Raw genomic sequence first — 27,032 nt, 5'->3', positions numbered from 1 at the left:
TCATTCTCTCACGTGTAATAAGGTCTGACTGGCTACCGAAGTTTTCCTCTGGCCTCTGCTGACTCTCACAGGCTTTTGTTTTTTCTGGGCGTGCACAGCTCCCAGAATCATTCCCTTTGGACCTTCCTGACAACATCCCATGGGCTTCTACTCGCTCAGCGTCTTCCTGCTGGGGTTCCTCCTCGTTTTCACTCACCATCCCAACACCTGACGGGAGACCGAGAGAATCCAGACGTAAGTCTCTGCCTGCGCCAGAGAGAAAGGAAATCTCAGAGAGAAGAATGGAAAAAAGGATGAAGGAACGAAAACATGTACAGGACAGATCAAACCTATCAGGAGCTGATTTTCCCTTCAACCTTCCCCAGAGGAGAGAAAGGAAGGGATCAGTTCTGGGTCCGTATCTCAGAAGAAATCTCAGGGGACAGCGAGATTGGGGAGGGACCTGCTGCCAGTTGTCAGTCAGGATAGGTGGGAAGCCATGAGTGACCTCTGCCTAACGATTCCACATCTGCAGGGAACAATCCTGAACTTGGAGAGCTCACAAGCTCTTTGTAGGGCATCCCAAATGTTTCCTGTATTCACCGACAGTTTTGGGGTTGGTTTAACCAATGCCTCACCTATGAAGGCAGCTCTCGGGAGCACTTTTTTCTCAGAACCATGAAGGTCTGGGACGCACGACTCCTCCCCTCGTTCCAGCTGCGAGATCACATCAGTTCTGGAAACTGGAAACCCTGCTCAAGGCAAAGAAAACAAGGGAGGTCAGTGGAATTTGTGGGATACTTGTCACAAAGAATATTCCATGCTTTTAAACCCAGCTCACTTTTAAGTAGTAACGTCCCAAGGCCGGCTTCCTTGGCTCAAAGTGCCAGGAGATGATTATTATAAATCATATTCATTACCTTACTGCCTAAGGGCCAACTAACAGTGGGTCCTCATTTTGCTTGGCACAGTACAAACCGAGAAGCGTTGATGGCCCGTGTCCTGAAGAAGTTACAATCTAAATAGACAAGGCAGACACAGAATGGGGGAAGGGGTACAACCCACCAGCAGAGTGAACTCCGTGAAGGCAGAGTGACAGATCTAATCAACACAGGCCTAGATCTTGAGACTATCGGATTTAATGTTACAACCAGGGCCAGTGTTTTCCGGAAATTGTCGCTAGGACTGCATTTTTTCCCAAAATTACTCTTTGTTTCTGGAATCACCGTTAATATCCGGAATTGCTGATCAGAGGGTGGGTGGGGCATGCAGGGTCACAATCCCCCAGATTTCTCCCTGGAGACACCCGTCTCCTCCCCAGGGCACAGGCTGGCTGCGGTTGAGACTTGCTGCCAATTTCTTCCCTCCTCATACAAGTCTGGGATCGGCAGTGGGACGCCAGGCTCTCTCATCATGCTGCAGAGAGGACGGCACTCACAGCTGCTCGTGGCCGTGTCCACAGCACCTCTCCCCTGCTCATCTCCCTGCACACAGCTGGTTCATGCCCCGTCTCTCCAGCGCACAGCTGGCTCTAGGCTCTCAATGCCCAGTATCTGAGCCCCACCGCCCCCACACAGCCGGCTCCTGTCCCCTCCCCCCAAGGCACTTTCAGGCTTTAAAGGATTAAATATTGCTCACGTTTGTCAATTACTCTCTTTTCATTGCCTGCAAACTCTTGCCCTAATTATGACTGTTATCTGTATATCTAAGCCAGCCCTTGAAAGCATGAATTCTTCACAGACTATGATGCCGAGATGCGCCACATGATACCAGGAAGGGCTGCGGGATGGGTTTCCTGTGCAAGCTGGTATCGCTACAGGGTGATGAATGCCAGATCTCAAGGCTGGTTATGCAGAGCTCCACCTTTTGAAGCTTTACCCAATGCAGAAAGGGGTAGTGACGGATTTCCCCTCATTCAGAAGACTGAAGACGACAGACTTTTGGGGGATAAACAGCTGAGTTTGAGCTGACTGAGGGGGGTCTTTCTGGGCTACAAACTCACAGGACCTGATAACCACCAGGAGGTAACCCTTTAACAAAGGTTTTAATGCACTTTGGAACCGATCAGGGATTCGCATGAGGACTGCTGAGGGAATGAAGGTAAACACGCATTTGGATGCTCTTCTTCTTTTATGAGAACGGGAACAGGAAGGGCAGGGATATCACTGAATGCAGGATCTCAGCAGGACTAGGTGTCAGGATAGCACCATATTGCAGCCCATTGAAAAACAAAATCCCAACTACACATATAAAATGATGGGCTCTAAATGAGCTGTTTCCACTCAACAGAGGGATCTTGGAGTCACTGGGCACAGTTTTCTGAAAACATCAACACAGTGTGCCATGGCAGGCAAAAAGCAAAGAGAATGTTGGGAATCATTCTGAAATGGATAGATAAGAAGACAGAAAATATCCTATCGCCTCTATATAAACCCATGGTACACCCACATCTTGAATACTGCCTGCAGATGTGGTTGCCCCATCTCAAAAAAAGATATATTGGAATTGGAAAAGGTTCAGAAAAGGGCAACCCAAATGATTACAGGTATGAAACTCTTCTGTACGGGGAAAGATTAAAAAGACCGGGACTATTCAGCTTGGAAAAGAGACAAAGGGGGGATATGAGAGAGGTCTATAAAATCAAAACTGCCGTGGAGAAAGTAAATAAGGACGTGTCATTTACTCCTTCTCAGAACACAAGGACTAGGAATCACCCAATCAAATTAATAGGCAGCAGGTTTATAAGAAACAAAAGGAAGTATTTCTTCACACAATGCACAGTCAACCTGGGGAACTCCTTGCCAGAGGACGTTGTGAAGGCCAAGATTATAATAGGGTTACAAAAAAAAAAACAAAACACCATGAGAAATCTATTGAGAACAGGTCCGTGAATGGTTATTAGCCAGGATGGGCAGGGATGGTGTCCCTAACTTCTGTTTGTCATAAGCTGTGAATGGGTGACAGGAGATGAATCACTTCATGATTCCCTGTTCTGTTCATTCCCTCTGGGACACCCGGCGCTGGTCACTGTTGGAAGACAGGACACTGGGCTAGATGGACCTTTGGTCTGTCCCAGTGTGGCCATTCTTAAATACCAGGGAACCTAGTGAGTCCAGTGCAATGGGAGGGAGTAGGAAAATCCCTGGGTGTGGAGAACACTGGGAAATTAGAAACTATCATTCAGAAGCAACAGACTCTAAATAGTCTAGAAAAGCAGAATGTGAAAAATAAGAATCGGGGTCATGTGACTTCAGGAATGAGGGACTCAAAAAACCAAGTCTGCAGAGAAGGTAGATTGTGGCTAGTGCACATGCGGATGGGGGAGCAACTCTCCAGGTCTCAAGGATTTTCACCAGCAACCGAGGCCATTGTCCCATGCACGGGGCAATCCGGAGCAGTGAGGAGTTGTGTCATCTGTAATCCTGGCTGAGTTTCAATGTTCTGCTGCTGGAGCTCCCTTGTCTGGATTCCCCCAGCCAGCATTCAAGGTCTGTGTGATCAGTAACCCTGGACCAGCCGCTCTGACCCCAGCAGGCTGCTTCTTACACCCCAAGCACTTTCTGGTCTGGGTGGAAAGGCTCAGGGTTTGAGAGAAGGCCAGGGGTAGGAAGCTTCTGTTCGTTATGCTGGACCTAACCCCCCGTTTTACTTGTGCAAACAGGAGATATTTGACACTGTGCGATTCTGCTCCTGTGCTCTCTTCCCACAGCGTTCAGCAGCAGGGGAGGGTCTCTGGTCGTGTGTGTGTCACTGGCATGCTGGGGTGATGCTGGAACAGGACAGAGCAGAGGTGGCATTGTGGGGGTGGCGTGAACCTCATCACTTCCGTTCCCCTTCCAAGAACCGAGGGGACAGGAACCCTTACCCAGCGAGGTCACATTCTCATAGGTCTCCTGCATGACGTCTCTGTAGAGGGCTCTCTGAGTGGGGTCCAGCAGAGCCCACTCTTCCCTGGTGAAATACACAGCTACCTCCTCGAAGGTCACCGGCCCCTGAAAGAGCCAGAGCCCCACACTCAGGACCTGCTGCCCCACTCACAGCCCCACTATTCGTGGGGGAGAGGAGACAATCAAACGGAAACTCTGGGTGGACCGCAGCCAACAGAGTCCCACCCCCACCCCACTCAGAGCACCCAGGAAATACCAGGGTGAGGGGGCGAAGAGACACCCCTCCTCTCTCCCAGCAGATCCATCACACACCTACTAGCCACAGACTGATACCGGAGATGCTGCCCCGAGCAGGGTCTAGGGAGAGATCTCTTGTAGGAAGCCCAACACCCTCCTCCTTGTGAAAAGAAAAGGAGGACTTGTGGCACCTTAGAGACTATCCAATTTATTTGAGCATAAGCTTTCGTGAGCTACAGCTCACTTCATCCGATGCAAACTGTGGAAAGTGTAGAAGAGCTTTTTATATACACACAAATCATGAAAAAAATACCTCCTCCCACCCCACTCTCCTGCTGATAATAGCTTATCTAAAGTGATCACTCTCCTTACAATGTGTATGATAATCAAGGTGGCCCATTTCCAGCACAAATCCAGGGTTTAACAAGAACGTCGGGGGGATGGGGGGGCAGGAAAAAACAAGGGGAAATAGGTTACCTTGCATAATGACTTAGCCACTCCTAGAGCTGGATATGAAGCAGGGGAATCTCCCCTAAGCCTGACTGGTGGCTTCCCCCTTCGTATTTCAAGGCACCTGCTGGTTAGTTGGGTCAGGCTCCAGCACTACGAGTCTGGTCCTTTTTCCCAGCCCCATCTAGGTAGGTTATTTTCTGTTCACCAGATTGGAGCATTTCCACCTCCGAACCTCATGGGTCTCTTCCTAGAATCTAGGCCACTTATTAAACAACTCCCAGCAGGTCTGCCACCCCCTGGCCTCCTCCCTTTCTCCACCCTGTGCATTTCCTGCCCCACTCCAACCTCCAAACCAGACGGTGCAAACCTTCCCCTCTCCCGTGTATTTCCTGTCCCTCTCCCTCCTGCAGGAACAGATCAGAACCCCCCACAATAATCCCTACCTGAGCTGGCTCCTCTGCAGCCATGTCGCTGCCTTGTCCCATGGGAGGACGGGATGAACCGGAAAGAAACATGAGCGTCGTTCTGCAACCTGGCCGGGCAAGAAGGGCTGTTGCAGAAGTTTAGGAACGGGCATTAGTTCATTTCACATCACGCTTCCCCCGGGCTCTTTCCCTGCAGAGCGAGATCCGAGATTCTGCCGTGCTGAGAAAATGCTCAATCTCTGGATTACAGCAGAGACCTGGGCCCTCCTGCCAGGCTAGGCCCACAGACACACTTTTAACCTCCTTTCTCCCTCCCGCATCCCAAAACAAAGTCTCTGAACGCAATCCCAGAAAAAAGCAGAACCAAAGGAGTCCCTTTCGAGGATTCCCTCTGACACTGACCCCATGACAGCCACACCCCAGCAGGAGGGACATGGAGTCAGGAACTGGGTTTTCCACCCCAGCGTTGGCTACAGCTTTGCACTGCGGGAAGCCCCCCCTCATGGATACCCTTTGTCATGGGGTTTGGGATACTTCTGGACCACGCTGCACTCAGAGGAACCTCCTCATCCCGTGCCAGCTGGAGAAAAGAAAAGGGTCCAGCCAACTCTCCTGTTACCAACTGGGAACCACCCATCCCCCAAACAGGGGGAGGCCCCTGGCTTTGATGGGTATTGAGTATATGGCTAGTCTCTTTTATCAGCAAACATTTTTAATAGAGAGAAAGGAGGGAACAAATGATTCTCAAAGGAGAAGGAAAGATGATCATTGTTGCAGGGGGGTTAATTTCCCAACCAGGATGGAGAAGGACTCAGGGCGACAGGTTCCCCCCAAGGAAGGAGAAGTTGCTAGGATTTAGAGACATGGGGAACATCCCCTAACCCAAGAGGATTTTTAATTGACATTTGATCATGACATCGTAAGAGGGAAACCTGAGATTTGTGATCAGTGTTCAGAAATGAAAGAGAAAGGGTGGAAATCTGAGGGATTTTAGATCCATTTATGGAAATTATAGAGAGGAAAGTGGAAAATGAGAGGGATTTTATCGCAGTTGTTGATAGGAGGTAAAAGCTGAGTGTATTTCCCACCACTATTTGGTCAATGAATAGAGCGGAAATGGGCAACATTGGCAAACGTTTGAGATCCATATTCAGGAATCTGAGAAAAGGTGTAAATCTGAGATTTTCGTCGTAATTTATAATTACAGAGACAGGGAAAGCTCTCAGGGGCATATTCAATTAGAAGTAGACAACTAGAGTAAAAGTGGGGCAAACGTTGAGGGTATTTTTGAGGAATCTTTGAGACGTACAGAGAAAACGTGTCACAAACTACGGAACTGAGAACATGGGATAAACGCCAAGACCGGGGAGGCTTTTATGTGGCTATTAAAGAACTAGCTGGAAAAGGGGGGACCATTTGTGATATAAAATCCAGCCTGTCCAATACAGAAGCAGAAAGTGATGGTCCCCCCCCCACCACGACCCCCGTTCACCTGGGCAGCAGGGAGCCCTCTGAGGGGCTGACTGAAGGGGGCAGGGAGGGGGCGGCAGTGGGGGATGGGCAGGTAGGGGGCAGAGAGTCACTTTCCTGCCCCCCGCGCCCAGCGCTCCCCCACCGGGGTCTCCCACTCACCGGAGCACGGGGGGGTTAATGACGGGCCCCACCCCGCACAGACCCCGGAGGGGAGCCGCAGCTGCTCCTTCTACAGATCCGACACGAGGCAGCGCCTCGTCTGCTCCAGGCCCCGCCCCCAGACGCTGCCACGCCCCCGGTCTGCTTCAGGCCCCGCCCCCCGACGCTGCCCCGCCCCCGGTCTGCTCCAGGCCCCGCCCCCAGGCGCTGCCCCGCCCCCGGTCTGCTCCAGACCCCGCCCCCAGGCGCTGCCTCGTGTCGGGTCTCTTGGAGGAGCAGCTTCGCGGTCTCTGCTGGGGGGGCCCGTCATTAACCCCCCCGTGCCCGGCCGGGGGGGGCTTTCTCCAGCTGGGACCAGCCCCGGCTCTGCCCGCCCCCGACCCGGTGAGTGGGAGACCCCGCGGGGGGGGGAGCGCTGGTGGGGGGGCAGGAAAGTGACTCTCTGCCCCCGGCACGGCTGGGATTGGGGGGGGCAGAGACTGGGGCCCGGCGGGCGGGGTCCCTTGGGGGGTGTTGGGGGGAGAAGCCGGAGTTGCGGGGGGTGGGGGTTGAATTGTCTCTGTGCAGCCAGGAAATTCCCGGGGGGGAAGTGGGGGGCGGCGGGGGAGTTAATTGGATCCCCTCTCCCCCCACGGGCACAAATGCCCCCCAGTTTTCCCCTTTTCCCTCTCGGTAGCTCCCACCTGGTTGTAAACTCCCCCCCACCCCCCCATTGATCCGCTCTCTGGTCTCCCCTGATCCCCCCCCCGTCTCTCCCTCCTCCTCACATGTCCATTGAAACTCCCCTCCCGTGGGGGGGGGCGGGATTTCCTTCCCCCCGTTTTATCCGCAGCGATTTGTCCCGGTGTCGGTGGGAAGTTGGAGCCCGGAGCTATCCCCCAACCTGGCTGCCCCGGCGTGGGGGTGGGAGGAGACGCCGGGTCTCTGCCGGGGCGGGGAAGGGAGGGGACGTGTCCCCCATGGGCTGCCACCGATCCCGGCTTCCCAGTCCCACTTGATGCCCCCAACTCCGCACCGTTGCCCCCAGCCCCCACCTGCCCCCACCTGCCCATCCCCCACTACCGCCCCCTCCCCTCCCCCAGGGAGCCCTCCAGCTCCCCGCCCCCCGGCCCCCTTCAGTCAGCCCCTCAGAGGGCTCCCTGCTGCCCAGGTGACCGGGGCCGGGGGGACGACGACGATCACTCTCTGTTTATGTTTTGGACAGGCTGGATTTGATATGACAAACGGTCCCCCCTTTTCCAGCTAGTTCTTTAATAGCCACATAAAAGCCCCCCCGGTCTTGGCGTTTATCCCATGTTCTCAGTTGCGTAGTTTGTGACACGTTTTCTCTGTACGTCTCAAAGATTGATAAAAAAGTTTGCCCCACTTTTACTCTCGTTGTCTACTTCTAATTGAATATGCCCCTGAGAGCTTTCCCTGTCTCCGTAATTATAAATTACGACGAAAATCTCAGATTTACACCTTTTTTCAGATTCCTGAATATGGATCTAAAACGTTTGCCAATGTTGCCCATTTCTATTCATTGACCAAATAGTGGTGGGAAATACACTCAGCTTTTACCTCTGTGACAAAGTGGGACTGTTCTTAATGTTCTTAATGTTTCCTCTGAATAGTGTGGGGGTGCCTCAGTTTCCCCTAGGCAGTTCTTAAGTATCTAGGTGGTGGGATAAGGGTGTATGATCATTGCAGAGCCCTAGAGGGCAGGTGTATGCAGGAGTCTGGACACAGAGAATGGCCGACACCCTGTTTCCTGGCCACTGATGGCCTGGGCCCTTCCTCCCTGCAAGGTGAGAGCTAAAGGGTTGGAGAACAAAGGAATCCGGTGACCTCCTGGCCCGGGAAAGGAACCAAGCCCAGAGGAGGAGGGGCTGGAGGGAGATGGAGTGAAGTGCAGACGTGGTTGTCTGGCTCACTGCCCCCCACAAAATGGACCCAGCTGAGGGGTCCTGTTCTCTGCACCTGCAAGCTCTGTTTTAGACCATGTTCCTGTCATCTAATAAACCTCTGTTTTACTGGCTGACTGAGAGTCCCGTCTGACTGCGGAGTTGGGGGGCAGGACCCTCTGGCTTCCCCAGGAGCCCTGCCTGAGCGGACTCGCTGTGGGAAGGGCATGGAGGGGCAGAGGATGCTGAATGGTCCGAGGTCAGACCCAGGAAGGTGGAAGCTGGGTGAGCTGTGTGTCCTGAAGACAGGCTGCTCACGGAAAGGCGACTGCCCCAGAGTCCTGCCTGGCTTCATGGGGAGCAGCTCCAGAGCATCGCTCAGGGACTCCGTGACAACTGGTGGCAGTGGTGGGATGTACTGCACCCCGTGGACGGCGCTTCCTGCAGAAAGTGACTGGGGAGCAGTAAAATGAAGGGGGATTGACGGGGACCAGACGTGCTGAAGATTCAGAGAGAGACAGTTTCAGGGGGCGGTTAACTCCTGGAAGTGTGTGACCAGAGAGAAGGACTTTTGCAGTAACAGGGTTCCCCTGGGGACTGCAGCGAGCGGTCCCAGGGACGGAGGAGTCTGCCGCTCGACCCTGACAAAGAGGGGGTGATCTCGAGAAGGGCTGGCACACTAGGGGTTCTCCCTGGAAACCGTGGGGAGCTGAGAGCACACAGGCCTGTGAGTCCACAACTTGGGAAGGGCGGAGTGAGGGCCTGTCACCGTCTCCTGAAGAAGGACATTGTAACCCTGTGCAGAAAGAGAGGGTTGAGCGTTGGAAAGTTCACCAAAGCACAGTTAATCGTGCAGCTGGAGGAGGATGACCGCTCTAAGGGACAGATTCCTGACCAGAAATGGGGCTATAGCAGGATCTGGGAGCAGCTGGAGTGGTGGCCAGGCATCGCCAAGACTCCTGTCCCCAACCAGACGAGGGTCTTCACGATCGGGTTCCCCATCCGGGGATCGGAGTCGGACAGGATTGGAGCTGAGTCCGAGAGAGCAAGAGGACCGTGGGAGACAGCGAGAGCCCGAGAAAGAGCTGCAGAAGCAGCAGCAGCATGAACTGGTGATGGGGGAGTGGAGAGGCCTAGGGGACCCCCCAGGGGTGAGTGGGGATAGACCCCGGGGGGCCAGTTCCGCAGGGAACCTCGAGACTAAATTGCTGCTCCTGGTTAAGGAGGGGGGATGTGGATGCCCACCTCACTGCCTTTGAGCAGGCTGGAGATTTGAACCGGGGGACCCTGCGGAAAAGCCCCGGTGTCTAGCTCCCTTGCTGGGTCCCAAGGCCGTAGACTCCGTCAGCCAGATGGGTGGGGAGGTGGACAGTCTCCCACTCCTGGTCCCAACCTATATGTCTGTGTGGAGTTTCCTTGGGCCAGGCCCCTCGGACCCCCAGTGGGAGCAGAAGGTGATGGTGAATGGGGAGACATTCCTGTGGTGGCAAGATCCTGGGACAGAGAGAACTGGTGTCAGGCCCTGGGTGGTGCAGCCTCAGAGGCTGAGGGGCTGTGTGAGCTGGGTGAGGGTCCCAGGGACGAAGCCCCTCGCCCTGCCTATGGCCCAGATCCCTGTGCAGACCCAGGAGGGGTGGGGCTGGCTGGTCATTGGGGTTCTCCAGGACACCAGCTGCAAGACCCTGTTATGGGGTGACTGTGTCTCTTTGGGACAGGATCCAGGCCGTACTCCTGTAACTGCCAAGGGTTTGAATCCGGGGAACCAATCGCTGGAGAGGGAAATGGTCAGTGAAAATGCAGATGACCTGGCTGGCAGCAGGGAGGAGCAGCTAGGCTCAAGCTATCTGCCTGACTTTAACCAGACCCCTGGAGTTGGGTGGGACAGAGAGATGCTCCCCGCCCCCCTTGCACACCGGAGAGGGGGCTCACGCTGGCTCTGATGCTGTGAGGAAAGCAGCGAGCTCGCTGCCTACCCCCACTGGGACAGCAAGGGCAGTGCTGAGCAAGGGGGGAGCTGAGACCCCAGCTGAGTGGGGGGAGACACAGGCAGGGCAGGGGATCTGTGGGGAGTGGCAAGGTGCTGGGTAAGGAAAGTCTGGATGAGCCTAGGCAGCCTTGTGAGCTGATGGCTGTGTCTAGTCAGCAGGGTGGGAAGTCGAGGAGAGTGGAAGAGGAGTGTCCCTGGACCTTACCTGTTAGCTGGGTGGAGAATTGGGACAGTGAAGGAAACATGCCTATGTCTGTCAGGGGTATTGACTTGCCAATGGAGGGAGCTACCCTGATCTCCAAGCAGTTGTCTGTGACCAGCCTTGTGTGCTGGGACAAGGGGAGAGAGGTCCCAAGCTGGGTGTCTGGGAAAGGAGAAAGTGTGTCCGGCTCTTCTTTGTCTGTGGAGCAGACAGAAGGGGCCTTTCAGCCTGTGATGGTTGAGGGTCGTGCAGTTGTCTCAGAGCTGGTTCTGGATTCAGCTAAAGCCCAGGAAGGGAAGGGTCCTAAGTTTGTGTCTGCTCCGGAGAATGGCCCTGTAACTAGGTCGCATCCAGTTAGGGTCTATGTAAAATCCCAGAGACGAGACAATTCTGGTGCTTGTATTTTGCCTGTTGCTAGTATGTTCTTGGAAAGGGTGTAGCAACTCTGTCTAATCAGGGTGAGATCCTAGCCAGGGCACAAGGAGAGCAGGAAGGTGATGTGATTGTGTTACCTCCTGAGGGTGTGGAAACCGGTAGCAAGAAGGAAAAGATTCCTGAACTTGTGTGTGGCAAAGGGAAGGAGAATGCTTCTGACCTTTTCTCTAGGAAGTCTGTAAGTTTGCCTGAAAGGGGATTGTGTAGGAATCCGCCGGATGGGCCAGAGGTGATTCTGGATGTAAGGGAGACCCAGAAAGAGTCTGTTGTTGCTCAGGAAAGTGTTCCTCTAGAGCAAGCCCTCGGTGAAGAGGGTAAGGGCAGAATTTCTGGGAGGGGTGAATTATTGCATAGAAAAGCCCCTAGGGAAAGGAATCCTCATGGAGTCTTTGCAAGCAGTTTACTGCCACTGAAGGGTGTGAAAGTGATTTTATCAAGAAAGTTTCAGTTCCTAACAGCCAGAAATTTTCTTTTGTGAATGTATCCACTGACTGTCCTGTTGAAAGACCCAGTGTGGAGAGCTTTGAGAAGGTCTCCGATGAAGTGAAAGCTGTTAAGAAAGTTAAACAGTCCCATAACCAAGTGGCTGTGTTTGGCCAGCTTGTTGGGGAGAAGACCCAATCCCAGTTTGACCCCCTGGGGTTTTGGGGTGGCCAAAGGGCATGGGCCACAGAAACCTTCCCACATGCGGCCTGCGAGTGCTATCGACCACCACTGACCTAAGGGAGGGCGTGAAACTGGAAGGGCCTGGTGTAACTCCTCCCAAGGAATGGGAGAGATGCTGGGGCACCCATGGGAACGTTGGTGGCTTCGAACTTCCCCAGGTCACCGGCTGAAGTGACCCCGCTCAGTTCGATCTCGAAGGGGGGAGAGATGTGACAAAGTGGGACTGTTCTTAATGTTTCCTCTGAATAGTGTGGGGGTGCCTCAGTTTCCCCTATGAAGTTTTTTAGTATCTAGGTGGTGCAATAAGGGTGTATGATCATTGCAGAGCCCTAGAGGGCATGTGTGTGCAGGGGTCTGGACACAGAGAATGGCCAACACCCTGTTTCCTTGCCACTGATGGCCTGGGCCCTTCCCCCCTGCAAGGGGAGAGCTGAAGGGTTGGAGAACAAAGGAATCCGGTGACCTCCTGGCCCGGGAAAGGAACAAAGCCCAGAGGAGGAGGGGCTGGAGGGAGTTGGAGTGAAGTGCAGGCGTGGTTGTCTGGCTCACTGCCCCCAAAATGGACCCAGCTGAGGGGTCCTGTTCTCTGCACCTGCAAGCTCTGTTTTAGACCATGTTCCTGTCATCTAATAAACCTCTGTTTTACTGGCTGGCTGAGAGTCCCGTCTGACTGCGGAGTTGGGGGGCAGGACCCTCTGGCTTCCCCAGGAGCCCTGCCTGAGCGGACTCGCTGTGAGAAGCGGACGGAGGGGCAGAGGATGCTGAATGCTCCGAGGTCAGACCCAGGAAGGTGGAAGCCGAGTGAGCTGTGTGTCCTGAAGACAGGCTGCTCACAGAAAGGAGACTTCCCCAGAGTCCTGCCTGGCTTCGTAGGGAGCAGTTCCAGAGCATCGCCCAGGGACTCCGTGACAACCTCCTATCAACAACTGCTCTAAAATCCCTCTCATTTTCCACTTTCCTCTCTATAATTTGCATAAATGGATCCAAAATCCCTCAGATTTCCAACCTTTCTCTTTCATTTCTGAACACTGATGTCAAATCTCAGGTTTCCCTCTTACGATGTCATGATCAAATGTCAATTAAAAATCCTCTCGCGTTTGGGGCTGTTCCCCATGTCTCTAAATCCTAGGAACTTGTCCTTCTTTGGGGGGAACCTGTCACCCTGAGTCCTTCTCCATCCTGGTTGGGAAATTAACCCCCCTGCAACAATGATCATCTTTCCTTCTCCTTTGAGAATCATTTGTTCCCTCCTTTCTCTCTGTTAAAAATGTTTGCTGATAAAAGAGACTAGCCATATATTCAATACCCATCAAAGCCAGGGGCCTCCCCCTGTTTGGGGGATGGGTGGTTCCCAGTTGGCAACAAGAGAGTTCATAGAATCATAGAATATCAGGGTTGGAAGGGACCCCAGAAGGTCATCTAGTCTAACCCCCTGCTCGAAGCAGGACCAATTCCCAGTTAAATCATCCCAGCCAGGGCTTTGTCAAGCCTGACCTTAAAAACCTCTAAGGAAGGAGATTCTACCACCTCCCTAGGTAACGCATTCCAGTGTTTCACCACCCTCTTAGTGAAAAAGTTTTTCCGAATATCCAATCTAAACCTCCCTCACTGCAACTTGAGACCATTACTCCTCGTTCTGTCATCTGCTACCATTGAGAACAGTCTAGAGCCATCCTCTTTGGAACCCCCTTTCAGGTAGTTGAAAGCAGCTATCAAATCCCCCCTCATTCTTCTCTTCTGCAGGCTAAACAATCCCAGCTCCCTCAGCCTCTCCTCATAACTCATGTGTTCCAGACCCCTAATCATTTTTGTTGCCCTTCGCTGGACTCTCTCCAATTTATCCACATCCTTCTTGTAGTGTGGGGCCCAAAACTGGACACAGGACACAGATGAGGCCTCACCAATGTCGAATAGAGGCCTCACCAATGTCGAATAGGTCGAGTTGGCTGGACCCTTTTCTTTTCTCCAGCTGGCACAGGATGAGGAGGTCCCTCTGAGTGCAGCGTGGGTCCAGAAGTATCCCAAACCCCATGACAAAGGGTATCCATGAGGGGGGGCTTCCCGCAGTGCAAAGCTGTAGCCAACGCTGGGGTGGATCCACGGTGGCCATTATTTGCTAGTGACAGAGTATGGAAATTTCTTAGTTATTTTGGCCCTCCATGGCTTCCCTTCTCCTGTTAAAGAGGCGTCCCCCCGGGCTCCCCCTGCCTGTGTGACTGGCCAGCAGGGGGCGGTGATAACTTTCTGTCCACTTGTCAGACACTGTGAGGGAACACTGTTGCTGGGGGGGGGGGCATGTCTGTGTGGGGAGATTGCAGCGGGAGCTGAAGGGGCATTGTGGTAGGGGGAGGCCTCTGGGTGGCTGGGCAGGGGGGACCCTAGTCAGGTTGGTGGGTTCTGGAGGGTTTGGGGTTTCGGGGGGTAGTTCTGATGTGCCCAGCCCTAAGGCTATGGGTCCTGGAGGTGGGTATCGCTGGGGGCCTGTTGGCTGCAGACCAGTGGGGGTGGGGGTCTCTTGGGCAGGTGGGGCAGGGTGTTAGACGCTGCCTGGTGCTGTACCAGGGGCTCTGTCTGGGATTGCCCAGCTGGCTCCTGGGACCATTGCCATGCCCAGTGCACAGAGCTGTGGTGGGGCGGTCCCTGGCGCAGAGTGAGGGGTCCTCCTGTAAAGCGTCAGGGGGTCCTGCTGGGAGGAGGAGGGGGTCCCAGGCAAATGGCCTGGCAGATCCTGGTGGAGGGCAGGTGGGGGTCCTAGGCAGGCAATGGGGAAATCCCAGGCAGGCAGTGAAGGACTATAAAATGACTCTACACAAACAGCCCCCCACCCCATTTCTCCTGCCATTTGCAGGAGCAAATCCAGCCATGGGGGAGCAAACAACCCAGGAATGAGAGTTTCCGAGCAGACAGGCATGGAGAGGGCACAGGGAAAAGGAGATAGAGAGACTGACAGGGTCTGTGGGATAAAAGAGTTTTGAAAGAGATTTCTAGCTCTCTCATCTGCCCAGACAGATGTATTACTCCACTGTGGGGAGAATCACTTTCCTGTGGACAAGACGAGGATGAGAGAGAGGAAAACCCAGTTCCTGACTCCATGTCCCTCCTGGTGGGGTGTGGCTGCCGTGGGGTCAGTGTCAGAGGGAATCCTCGAAAGGGACTCCTTTGGTTCTGCTTTTTTCTAGGATTGCGTTCAGAGACTTTGTTTTGGGATGCGGGAGAGAGAAAGGAGGTTAAAAGTGTGTCTGTGGGCCTAGCCTGGCAGGAGGGGCCAGGTCTCTGCTGTAATCCAGAGATTAAATAGAGAGTTGTCACTTTGGATGGGCTATCACCAGCAGGAGAGTGAATTTGTGTGGGGGGCGGAGGGTGAGAAAACCTGGATTTGTGTTGGAAATGGCCCAACTTGATGATCACTTTAGATAAGCTATTACCAGCAGGACAGTGGGTTGGGAGGAGGTATTGTTTCATATTCTCTGTGTGTATATAAAATCTGCTGCAGTTTCCACGGTATGCATCCGATGAAGTGAGCTGTAGCTCACGAAAGCTCATGCTCAAATAAATTGGTTAGTCTCTAAGGTCCCAGAAGTACTCCTTTTCTTTTAGCATTTTCTCAGTACGGCAGAATCTCAGATCTCACTCTGCAGGGAAAGAGCCTGTGGGAAGCGTGATGTGAAATGAACTAATGCCCATTCCCAAACCTCCACAACGGCCCTTCTCGGCCTGCCAGGCTGCAGAACGACGCTCACGTTTCGTTCTGGTTCATCCCGTCCTCCCATGGGACAGGGGAGTGACATGGCTGCAGAGGAGCCAGCTCAGGTAGGGATTATTGGGGGGGTTCTGATCTGTTCCTGCAGGAGGGAGAGGGACAGCAAATACACGGGAGAGGGGAAGGTTAACACGGTCTGGTTTGGAGGTCAGAGCGGGGCAGGAAATGCACAGGGTGGAGAAAGGGAGGAGGCCAGGGGGTGGCAGACCTGCCTGGAGTTGTTTAATAAGTGGTCTACGTTCTTGGAACAGACCCATGAGGTTCGGAGGTGGAAATGCTCCAGTTTGGTGAACAGAAAATAACCCACGTAGATGGGGCTGGGAAAAAGGACCAGACTCCTCGTGCTGGAGCCTGACCCAACTAACCAGCGGGTGCCTTGAAATTGAAGGGGGAAGCCACCAGTCAGGCTTAGGGGAGATTCTCCTGCCTCATATCCAGCTCCTCACAAGGAGGAGGGTGTTGGGCTTCCTACAAGAGATCTCTCCCTAGACCCTGCTTGTGGCAGCATCTCCAGTATCAGTCTGTGGCTAGTAGGTGTGTGATGGATCTGCTGGGAGAGAGGAGGGGCTCTCTCTTCGCCCCCTCACCCTAGTGTTTCCTGGGTGCTCTGAGCGGGGTGGGGGTGGGACTCTGTTGGCTGCGGTCCACCCAGAGTTTTGTTTGATTGGCTCCTCTCCCCCACGAATAGTGGGGCTGTGAGTGGGGCAGCAGGTCCTGAGTGTGGGGCTCTGGCTCTTTCAGGGGCCGGTGACCTTCGAGGAGGTGGCTGTGTATTTCACCAGGGAAGAGGGGGCTCTGCTGGACCCCGCTCAGAGAGCCCTCTACAGAGACATCATGCAGGAGACCTGTGAGAATGTGACCTCGCTGGGTAAGGGTTCCTGTCCCCTTGGTTCTTGGAAGGGGAACTGAAGAGATGAGGTTCACGCCACCCCCACAATGCCACCTCTGCTCTGTCCTGTTCCAGCATCACCCCAGCATGCCAGTGACACACACACGACCAGAGACCCTCCCCTGCTGCTGAACGCTGTGGGAAGAGAGCACAGGAGCAGAATCGCACAGTGTCAAATATCTCCTGTTTGCACAAGTAAAACGGGGGGTTAGGTCTAGCATAACGAGCAGAAGCTTCCTACCCCTGGCCTTCTCTCAAACCCTGAGCCTTCTCCACCCAGACCAGAAAGTGCTTGGGGTGTAAGAAGCAGGCTGCTGGGGTCAGAGCGGCTGGTCCAGGGTTACTGATCACACAGACCTTGAATGCTGGCTGGGGGAATCCAGACAAGGGAGCTCCAGCAGCAGAGCATTGAAACTCAGCCAGGATTACAGATGACACAACTCCTCACTGCTCCGGATTGCCCCGTGCATGGGACAATGGCCTCGGTTGCTGGTGAAAATCCTTGAGACCTGGAGAGTTGCTCCCCCCATCCCCATGTGCACTAACCACAATCTACCTTCTCTGCAGACTTGGTTTTTTGAGTCCCTCATTCCTGAAGTCACATGACCCCGATTCTCATTTTTCACATTCTGCTTTTCTACACTATTTAGAGTCTGTTGCTTCTGAATGATAGTTTCTAATTTCCCAGTGTTCTCCACACCCAGGGATTTTCCTACTCCCTCCCATTGCACTGGACTCACTAGGTTCCCTGGTATTTAAGAACGGCCACACTGGGACAGACCAAAGGTCCATCTAGCCCAGTGTCCTGTCTTCCGACAGTGACCAGCGCCGGGTGTCCCAGAGGGAATGAACAGAACAGGGAATCATGAAGTGATTCATCTCTTGTCACCCATTCACAGCTTATGACAAACAGAAGTTAGGGACACCATCCCTGCCCATCCTGGCTAATAACCATTCACAGACCTGTCCTCAGTAGATTTCTCATGGTGTGTGTTTGTTTTTTTTGTATCCCTATTATAATCTTGGCCTTCACAATGTCCTCTGGCAAGGAGTTCCCCAGGTTGACTGTGCGTTGTGTGAAGAAATACTTCCTTTTGTTTCTTATAAACCTGCTGCCTATTAATTTGATTGGGTGATTCCTAGTCCTTGTGTTCTGAGAAGGAGTAAATGACACTTCCTTCTTTACTTTCTCCACAGCAGACATGCTTTTATAGACCTCTCTCATATGCCCTCTTGTCTCTTTTCCAAGCTGAAAAGTCCCAGTCTTACATATCTCTCCTCATACAGAAGCTGTTTCATACTCCTAGTCCGGGTTTTTTTGCCCTTTTCTGAACCTTTTCCAATTGCAATGTATCTTTCTTGAGATGGGCCGACCACATCTGCACACAATATTCAAGATGTGGGCGTACCATGGATTTATATAGAGGCAAGTTATGTACTGTCTTATTATCTGTCCCTTTCTTAATGATTCCCAACACCCTGTTCGCTTTTTGACTGCCTCTGCACCCTGAGTGGATGTTTTCAGAGAACTATCGACAATGACTCCAAGATCCCTCTCTTGAGTGGAAACAGCTAATGTAGAACCCAACATTTTATATGTATAGTTGGGATTATGTTTTCCAATGGGCTGCACTAGGTGCTATCCTGACATCTAGGACTGCTGAGATCCTGCATTCAGTGATATCCCTGCCCTTCCTGTTCCCTTTCTCCACTGAACCCCACCAGCCCATTCTTAGTGTTCCCAGCTTCCCCAGGACTCTCTCATTGTGTCTGGACCTCTCTCTCTCTGCAAGAAGCAGTTCCAGGGAGACTTGTCCTCTGTCTGGAGTCTTCAACTTCTGGGACATGGATTTACTTTCTCTGTGTTTTAGGAGATGCTTTGAAATTGAGTGTCTGTGACATTAACCACAGTGCAATCTTGACTGGTTGAACAGCTGTTTCCCCTCAGTTGCCCAAGCTGGGGTGGCTTTTACACTGCTTTACTGTGAGAACAGCCACTCCTGGGCAGTTAACACCCAGTCTCCAGCATGTAACTCGCTGCCAGCTACACAGTATTGAGCGCTGTTAGTCAGCGACTCACGAATTACAGTGCACCACAGGAGAACCCCAGAAAATTCTCTGGTCCCGGACTTTTGTGCATCTTTCACTGTCCAGCACACTACTGAACGGCGCAAGGTCATATGAAGTCTGTCATTTCATCAGTGGAAAAGTGACACGTGCCAGCCTTGTTATCCCAAATGGATTTTCCAACACACTTTAATCCCAACACACTGGTTAGATGAAACAATAAAATGAGATGGCTAACTACCAGCAAAAAAACCATATTAATTGACTACACAGGTAATGAGGTATAAAAGCCAGAATTGTTTACAAAAGAAATGCAAGATAAAACCCAAACTAACATCTAAGTTAACAAGCTAAAATGGATACAAAGCAAATGTTTCTCTCACCATATCCTGAGGCAGGCTGGCTGTCCTTTCAGCCAGAAGTCCCCCTAATTCGCCCCTGCTGCCAAGTTCAGTTTCTTCAGGAGCTGTCATGAGCAGAGGAAAAGGGGGAGAGAGAGAGTCTCAAGCATTTTCCTCCCCTCTTTTTATAATTCAGTCCTTTGTACGACAAACAACTTCAGTTCTCAGCTGAGTCCTGGTGACCGGCTGTCTGTTGTAGCTATGAGCTTCAAGTGGTCCCTGTGAAGGAATGTAAATGTCTTCTTCACACCTTCCCCCTCCTGGAGAATGGCAATTTGACCAGCTGCTTGCCTTGCTGTCTCTGAGGAACTGGTCTGAGGGTGTTCCACAGAATTGCAACTTTTTCACTAATAGGATACAGTAAAATCTCATAATTTTACATAGTGTTGCTACACATATTTTAACAGGAGGATAATATTCTGTAGATTATGCATTTTCAAATGATACCTCAAAGAAGCCATACTATGTAAATAATTGATCATAGTTTTCTAGAAGAGTGAACATAGGGGTTGTGACAGGGTCAGGCCAGATGGCTAAGTAGGTCCCTTTTCCTTGGGTAAAGTAACAGAACAATCAGGAACCTTCTGGAGACCAGTAAGACAGGCTGATTCGAACACCTGCAACCAATCAAGAAGCTACTTGAATCAATTGAGGCAGGTAATCAGGGCACCTGGGTTTTAAAAAGGAGCTCACCTCAGTTAGTGAGGTGCGTGTGAGGAGCTGGGAGCAAGGGGCGCGAGGAGCTGAGAGTGAGAACACGGACTGTTGGAGGACTGAGGAGTACAAGCATTGTCAGACACCAGGAGGAAGGTCCTATGGTGAGGATAAAGAAGGGGTTGGGAGGAGGCCATGGGGAAGTAGCCCAGGGAGTTGTCGCTGTCGCAGAGCTGTTCCAGGAGGCACTCTAGACAGGTGCATTCCACAGGGCCCTGGGCTGGAGCCCGGAGCAGAGGGTGGGCCCGGGTTCCCCCCAAATCCTCCCAACTCCTGGTCAGACGCAGGAGTCGTCGGCCTGGACTCTGGGTTCAGAAAAACGGCCAAGCTGAGGGCTGCCGGGAAGCTCCAAGGCGAGCAAATCCGCCAATAAGTGCAAGACCCACCAAGGTAGAGCAGGAACTTCGTCACAGGGTACAGACTGTGCCTGTCTGTGTGTGTCCCCAGCAGATATGTGGGTATTTCAATCCCTCATAAGCAGAGTGCTCAGCATCTTCAGGGACCCAGGGAGCTGGTCCTGGGAATTCACTGGTTTACTTGGCGTGACACTGTAGGGAATTGTGAGACACTTCAATAATAATAATTAATAATAAAATACCAATATGATGAAATTGCAATGAATCATGCTAGATATGCCATGTAAGGTGTCAGTGAAAATGCTATGATTTTCCAAGTATGATCATTTTGTTTCTATGTTTTGTACCACCTTTGTGTTGTGAGTTATAGAGATGTAGGGTATATCTGTATTTCCAGACTTGTGCAGTGTTTCTGGGTGACACCCCCGGACAGACTGGCATCAGCACTGCCGAGCCTCTTCACTGGCCTGTCAAGGGTCATCAGCTGTACAATGAGCCCATGAAAAGAACCAAGGGGATACACCTATTGAGTCAGCAAGACATGCAGGGGTATGCCTGTGTACTGAGACCTCCAGGGCTTTTCCATGCCATGTGCTGTGAAGCTTGTGTTTGGGACACAGGAAGTACAAGCCACAAGGCAAAGGGAATAGAAAGGGCAGCTGCATCATCTTCATTTTCTCTTCAATCCCTCTTCCTACCTCTGGAGCAACTTCTCTGCAAACTGAAGCCTTGAACAAAGGACTGAATGACCCATCCAAGCTGTGGATGTGTTCCAGACGGACTTTCAAGCCAGGAACTCACCAATACTGTGAAGAACCCGATATATAGATTTCTGAATGTATCTGACCTTTCCTTCTTTCCTTTAGTTTAGAGGCTAAAGGATTGGCTGGCAGCCTGGTATTTTGGGTAAGATCCAAACCTTTTTTTTAAATTCAGGCTTGACAAAGCCCTGGCTGGGATGATTTAATTGGGGATTGGTCCTGCTTTGAGCAGGGGTTGGACTAGATGACCTCCTGAGGTCCCTTCCAACCCTGAAATTCTATGATTCAAACCTGTGCTGACCTGGTAATATGGCTGACCGTTTGGGGTCAGAACATTGTGTTTCTGTGACCAGAATTTTTAAATAAGCTCTCACTGTACCGAACATAGGTGCTGATTGGGAGTCAGAGAACTGGAATGCAATAAAGGGGGCTGTGTGATCTTTTTCAGCTTCTCAATAACCAGTGTGGGGGATCAGAAGCATAGTTTGTGAGTGGTCGGTGATTTTAACTTCAGTGTTAGCCATCAGTTCTGGGAGCATCTTCTCTCCCTTTTTTTAGCCTGCCCTGACCTTAGCGTTTTCAGTCAGGACTCCCCAAGGCACACCAGGTCACACTAAGCACTGAAGTGAAATTAATAGTATGTTTTGCTTTTTTTATGACACAGTCTTATGCAATCACCTGAACTCCTTTGTTTTCTTTCATCTGAGCAGGGTTTCCCATTTCCAAACCTGATGTGTTTTCCCAGCTGGAAGAAGGGGAAGAGCCATGGGTCTCAGAGCTCCAGGGTTCAGAGGAAAGACAGACCCTGAGAGCTCCCTGCAAAGGTGAGGAAACATGAAACCAACTCAGAATCTGTAAATGCCTGAAGGAAACATCTGGGATGCCCTACGAAGCCCTTGGGAGGTCACTCAGTTCATTATTGTCCCTAGCAGGGGTCATAACCTCAGGGTAACTATAGCTCATGGCTTCCTGTAGATCCTAGCAGACATCAGGCAGTAGCTTCCTCCCTTCCCCCCATGAATTTGATGGGATGTGAAGGCTGAATTGATCCCCTCCTCTCTCCCATTTAGGGGAAGTGTTTGGAGGAGTTCAGTTCCTGTTTTTATTTGACCTCTCTCCAGCACTTTTTTTCGTTGGCCTTCCCCTTTCCATCCCTGTTTGAGGTTTCTGTCTCTATCGCAGCAGGTGATGTGATGGCATGTGAGAAAGAGGAGCAGAATTCTCAGCAGGAAGATGCTGGGCAAGTGGATAAACACAGAGCATTATCACAAAGATCGGAAAGGAACGTGTCCAGGAGTCATGAGCAGGGAAAATCCTGTGAGATTCAGCACAGACCAGAGAGCGAGCAGGGAAATCGGCCAAGGGATAAAGTGGGTAAATTAATTTCCTGTCGGGGAACTCAGAAGGAGCTCAAGGAAAGCACAACACAGCAGGAAATCCTCAGGGGAAAGACAAAAAATGCATGCACTGAGTGTGGGAAAAACATATATGACGAGTCAGCCCTTCTAAAGCATCAGAGAATCCGCGCAGGAGAGAGGCCCTATGAATGCCGTGAGTGTGAGAACCTTCAATCGCAGCTCAAACCTTGTTACCCATCAGAGAACCACACAGGGGAGAGGCCCTATGAATGCCGTAAGTGTGGGAAAACCTTCTCTTGGCACTCAGCCCATGTTAGCCATCCAAGAATCTGCACAGGAGATCAACACCATAAAAACCTCTATGGCTATCCGTACTTTTTTTTCTTTAATACTTTTCCTGATTCCCACATAGTAACTTTTAAAGTTGTTTGAACTGTTTGCAGCACCGTTATCCCTCAGTGTGTCCAAATGAGTGGCCCATTTTTGCCTTTTGCAGTTCACCCTGTTTTGAGGTGGACCCATTTGTCCTTCCTATCTACTCCATTGTCTCACGAATAATTTGAGTGTGCCCTTCCTATCAGGAACCAGGGAGCATCACATCTATACCATTCCTCCTATTGCAAAATTATTGTTCGGAATCACCAATGATTCAGATTATATCGTTGCCAGTTGTTCTCACGTTGCTCTGGGTTGTGCTGAAGAGCAGTTATATTGGGAACTTTCCCAATTATATTTAAAGGAAGAGGAGCAGGGGCAGGAAAAGAAGTGTCATTTCAGCCTCTGTGACACTGGAAGGAGATGGGGTGACTCAGAGATTCCCTCCTTCCTCATCACTCCAGACCTGTTAACTCTGCATGGCTCAGACAGGAGGGATCTTCATCACATTCTATCCCTCCACTTCTCAAAGTGTCACGTGATGAAGCGTACTCAGCTGTCTGTGCTTGGAGACGATGCTTTGACTTCTTTAATCCTATATCAGAGTCGCTATGCCTGGAGATGAAAGTGTCAAAAACCTGGAAGGGGAATTCAGATGGATCCCAAGCACCGTGTGATCATTTGGAGTTTAAATCCCAGGTTCCATCAATTGGTAAAACCACTTCTGGCAAGGGGCTGTTTTGTCCCCCATTATGGGGGATGCTAGGTTACTAAAAAGTTTTTAAATAACCTAACTAATTCTATGGCATGGGGAATGGTCCCCTTCATGATGCAGATGTTGAGGAAATAGAAGTGGGTTTTTTATTGAATTTATCCTTTGTAGGTGCTAAAAAAAAGTGTATGAAATGAAATCAGTGTTGGAAATCTAATAGCTGCAGAAAAATAGCTAGTTTTGAATAGAAACTCCAGCTCTGATAACTAACAGGCCTGTATCCAGTCCCTTGCCTGGAATTGTGCCACCAAATTAAAGAAAAGCTGGGCATGTTTCAGGAAGCCATTCCTCACTAACACTGCTGAGATTTTGAGTGCTTTTGTAAAGGATTCTGAAGTGTACATTTACCCTAACCAAGGCCAAGGATTTGGAAAGAACTGGGGTTGAATGAGTACACGCTCCGTTCTTGGTTTCCATCCCAGTAAAAGAAGCTATGGTGACCAAAGCCCCAAGGAAAATTGTTTGTTTGTACAACTCACTGATTACAGATCCAAAGCATGCCAGGGTTAGATTGAGAACAATCATCCTTCACCATTTGGATTCAAAGAGAGAGAGTGCTTCATAGGACATTCCCTCCTCGTGGATTCCAAACTGGGTGCCTGATCGGGTAATGTGAAAGTCAGCTTCAGGACTCACATAATTTGTCAGACCATTCTGTTTATTAGCAAAGCACTTTGCCAGTGCACCCAGATATGTGAGCCCCCTGCAAAGGCTCAAGCTAACTTATTTATACAGATAAGCCAATTTAACATAAGAGACAAAAGGAAGCAGAAACTGACAAATATACATACATATCTATCTTGCATACTAATGTTTACCAATCTCCCAGCTCAGTAGGAGCTCTAAGTTAATTAGTTTGAGGACCCATTGTCTCACACTCCTTAATGTTTCTCTTCTTGACAACTATATTTCAACAAACCCTTCAAGTAGCATTTCTTTAATGAATTATAATTTCAATATAATTCATTCTATTTTCACAGAAACAAGGACTTTCAGGCTGTGGAAATGATGGCAACCAATGAGGCAACGAATGTGTCCGGTTCCAGTTTCAGACTTCCAGATACTCGCATGTTGAGTGCTGATTCTCTGGTTTTGTGTCTGATGCTCCGGCTTCACAATAAAGCTGATGTTGGCACAGCTGCCCCCATGTAGCTGCACTGGTGTAGCATGCTATTACAGATGCTCTAAGCCAATGGGAGAGATCTCTCCCGTCGGACTTCATTAGTCCAGCCCCCTCAAGCTATATGTCCTGCTGACGTAGCGCAATCTACACCGGGCGTTAGGGCTGTGTAACTACATTGCTCAACTCTGGATTTTTCACACCCCTGAGCAATATAGTTATACCGATAAATGCCTTTTAGAAGAACCAGCGATATATGAACTCAGAGAATTGGTTGGGACCTACGTTGGGACAAACCAGAACTAGAGCCAAGGTTCAGTTGTTGGCAACGGGGATTAAAAGAAAATGAACTCATATGATAAGAATTTGAGCTCTTTGAATATGTTATTGTTTCCAATAAAAATGAATTTATTGGTTAAAGAGTAGGAGACTAATTGTGTGATAATCTGAATCACTTTGTAAAACAAAGTGTCTTGTTTTTTTTGTTTTGTTAGTCATACAGGAAGTGACAGCTGATCTTGAAAAGTTAATTTGCTTTGATTTACCCCCTGTAGTGTAAGGAGTTCTGGTAGAAAACCTCACTCCAATGGTTGGGGTGGAAGAATGTGTGTGAGAGTGTATAAGTGAATATTGGCCCAGTATAGATTTTAAATTTTTGTGTTTCAAATAGAACTTATTTTGCTTAGTTTCAAAGTCTATTTCTAGTGAAAGCAAAAGTATTCGAAGAGACAATTTGTAGAAGTTTTTACAAGTTCTTACACTTAGACTGTAAGGGTCACTGACTTCCCCACTTCTCTAATTTGCAAAGGAAAGTCATCTGTCATAGGATGTGTTCAGCAGGGAGGAAAGTTGCAGTCCTCAAGCACCAAGGAAAAGGCTGAAGTCCATTACCTTTTAGGTCAAGAAGCCATCTAAAGTCTGGTCTATGCTGAAAAGCGATGTTGACGTAGCCACCTCTCTCAGGGGTGTGAAAAGTCCACTCCACTGAGAGAAGTAGTTAATGTGACCTCAGCCCCAGCGTAGACAGTGTTAGGTTGTCAGAAGAACACTTCCTGTGTTTGAAGTATAGACAGAGCCTGAGACAGACCGATCCCCTATGGGAAGTGAGTCATGACATGAATTCCAATTTTGACCCATTTCCCTCTATGTGAGGGAGGTACTAGTATGGAGGGCTGGGCCAGCTGTCCGATCGCCTGGTTCCTCAACTGTAGCTACAGCTCTTCGTACCCATCCACCCAAAGACTGAGAGAAATGGAGAGTTCCAACCGTTGTTATTTTAGTATCTTATTGTTCCTTTCTCTGTTTTTTGTGCTGGCCTTTCTATTATATCAGGGGGTGAGGGTATAGCTCAGTGCATGTTGTGACAAAGCTCTGTCCTTGTCTCTATGGGTCCCACGTTTCCTGGTGGATTTTGCTAGCCTCAGAGGCTCACTGTGACCGTCCACACAGCCCTTCTCTCTCTCTAGAGGCAAGGGCCACAGCTTACTGAGCCATCATAAGCCAGCAAGGGAGGTGAGGAGAAGCAACCCTCCCTCGCACAATCTCTGTTTTCCAGTATCCATGATTAATCAAGGAGGGGAGGGAAGGGGAGGAGAGGGGAGGGGGGAGCCTGGGCCCACCCTCTACTCTGGGCTCCAGCCCAGGGACCCTAATAGTAGCAGCTATGGTAGCTGACTTTTGGGAAATAGGACGTGTACAATTCCCTGGGCCGCTTCCCCACAGCAGCCCCCACTCAGTATCTCCTTCGCTGTTACCTCAGGGCCTCCTTCCTTGCACCTGATGTGGATTTGCACTGCTTGGTTCCTCCAACAGCACGGCTTCCTCCTACAGATCCTGACACCTGCGCCTCACTGACGAACTGGGAGGCTTTTCACGAGTTCCAGCCAGGCCTTGATGGGCTTCAGGTATTCCAATCAACCTAGCTATCTCCACTGCTTTCTAGAAGGATCTTAATTGGCCCCAGGTGTCTTGATTAACCTGAAACAACTGTCATTTGGTTACTATGGTACCAAGGATTTGTTTAGCCTGGGGCTAACATACCTGTTCCTCACGACTTAACTATAGCCGTCTTGCCTTGCGTCGTCGCAATGTGTGACAAAAGCTTATTGGTGCCAATTGGCAAAGGGGTCACTGTCATTCACAAGCAACTCCTGTCTCAGACCTGACAAATTCACCACACCTAGGACCCAGAGCAGGGGTGGGGGAATCTTCCTTACAGTGGGGGGGCCACCGGCGTCCGAACTGTGACGCCCCCATGACACCCCTTTCCCCCCAGCCCTCACTCACTCCGCCCCTTCTCCCTGAGGCCCCAATCTCACACCGCCACTTCTCCCTGATGCCACCCCTCCCTCCCTCTGAGGCCACACCCACAGAACGCCTCTTCCCCCAAGGCTCCACCTTGTTCCCCCATCCGTCGTCCGTTCTTAGGGCTGCTAAAAAGTGCTGGGCCCATGGCCCTCTAAACGCCCCTCGTCCTGCACCCTGACACACAGCCAGGCAGGCAGCAGTGTGTGTGAGTGTGTGTATGTGACAGAGACTGCTGGGCTGTACTGAGCCAGTGCGGGAAGTGGGGGCTGATGTCGGGGCTGTCCCGCTCTCCCTGACTCAGGACTGGGGTGTCCCCTCTCCCCCTGACTCAGGACTGGGGTGTCCCGCTCCCCCTGACTCAGGACT

The sequence above is a fragment of the Lepidochelys olivacea genome, assembly GCF_965140295.1.
Source record: "Lepidochelys olivacea isolate rLepOli2 genome assembly, chromosome: 4".
NCBI lineage: Eukaryota > Metazoa > Chordata > Testudines > Cheloniidae > Lepidochelys > Lepidochelys olivacea.
Note: the sequence above shows the minus strand (reverse complement) of the source record.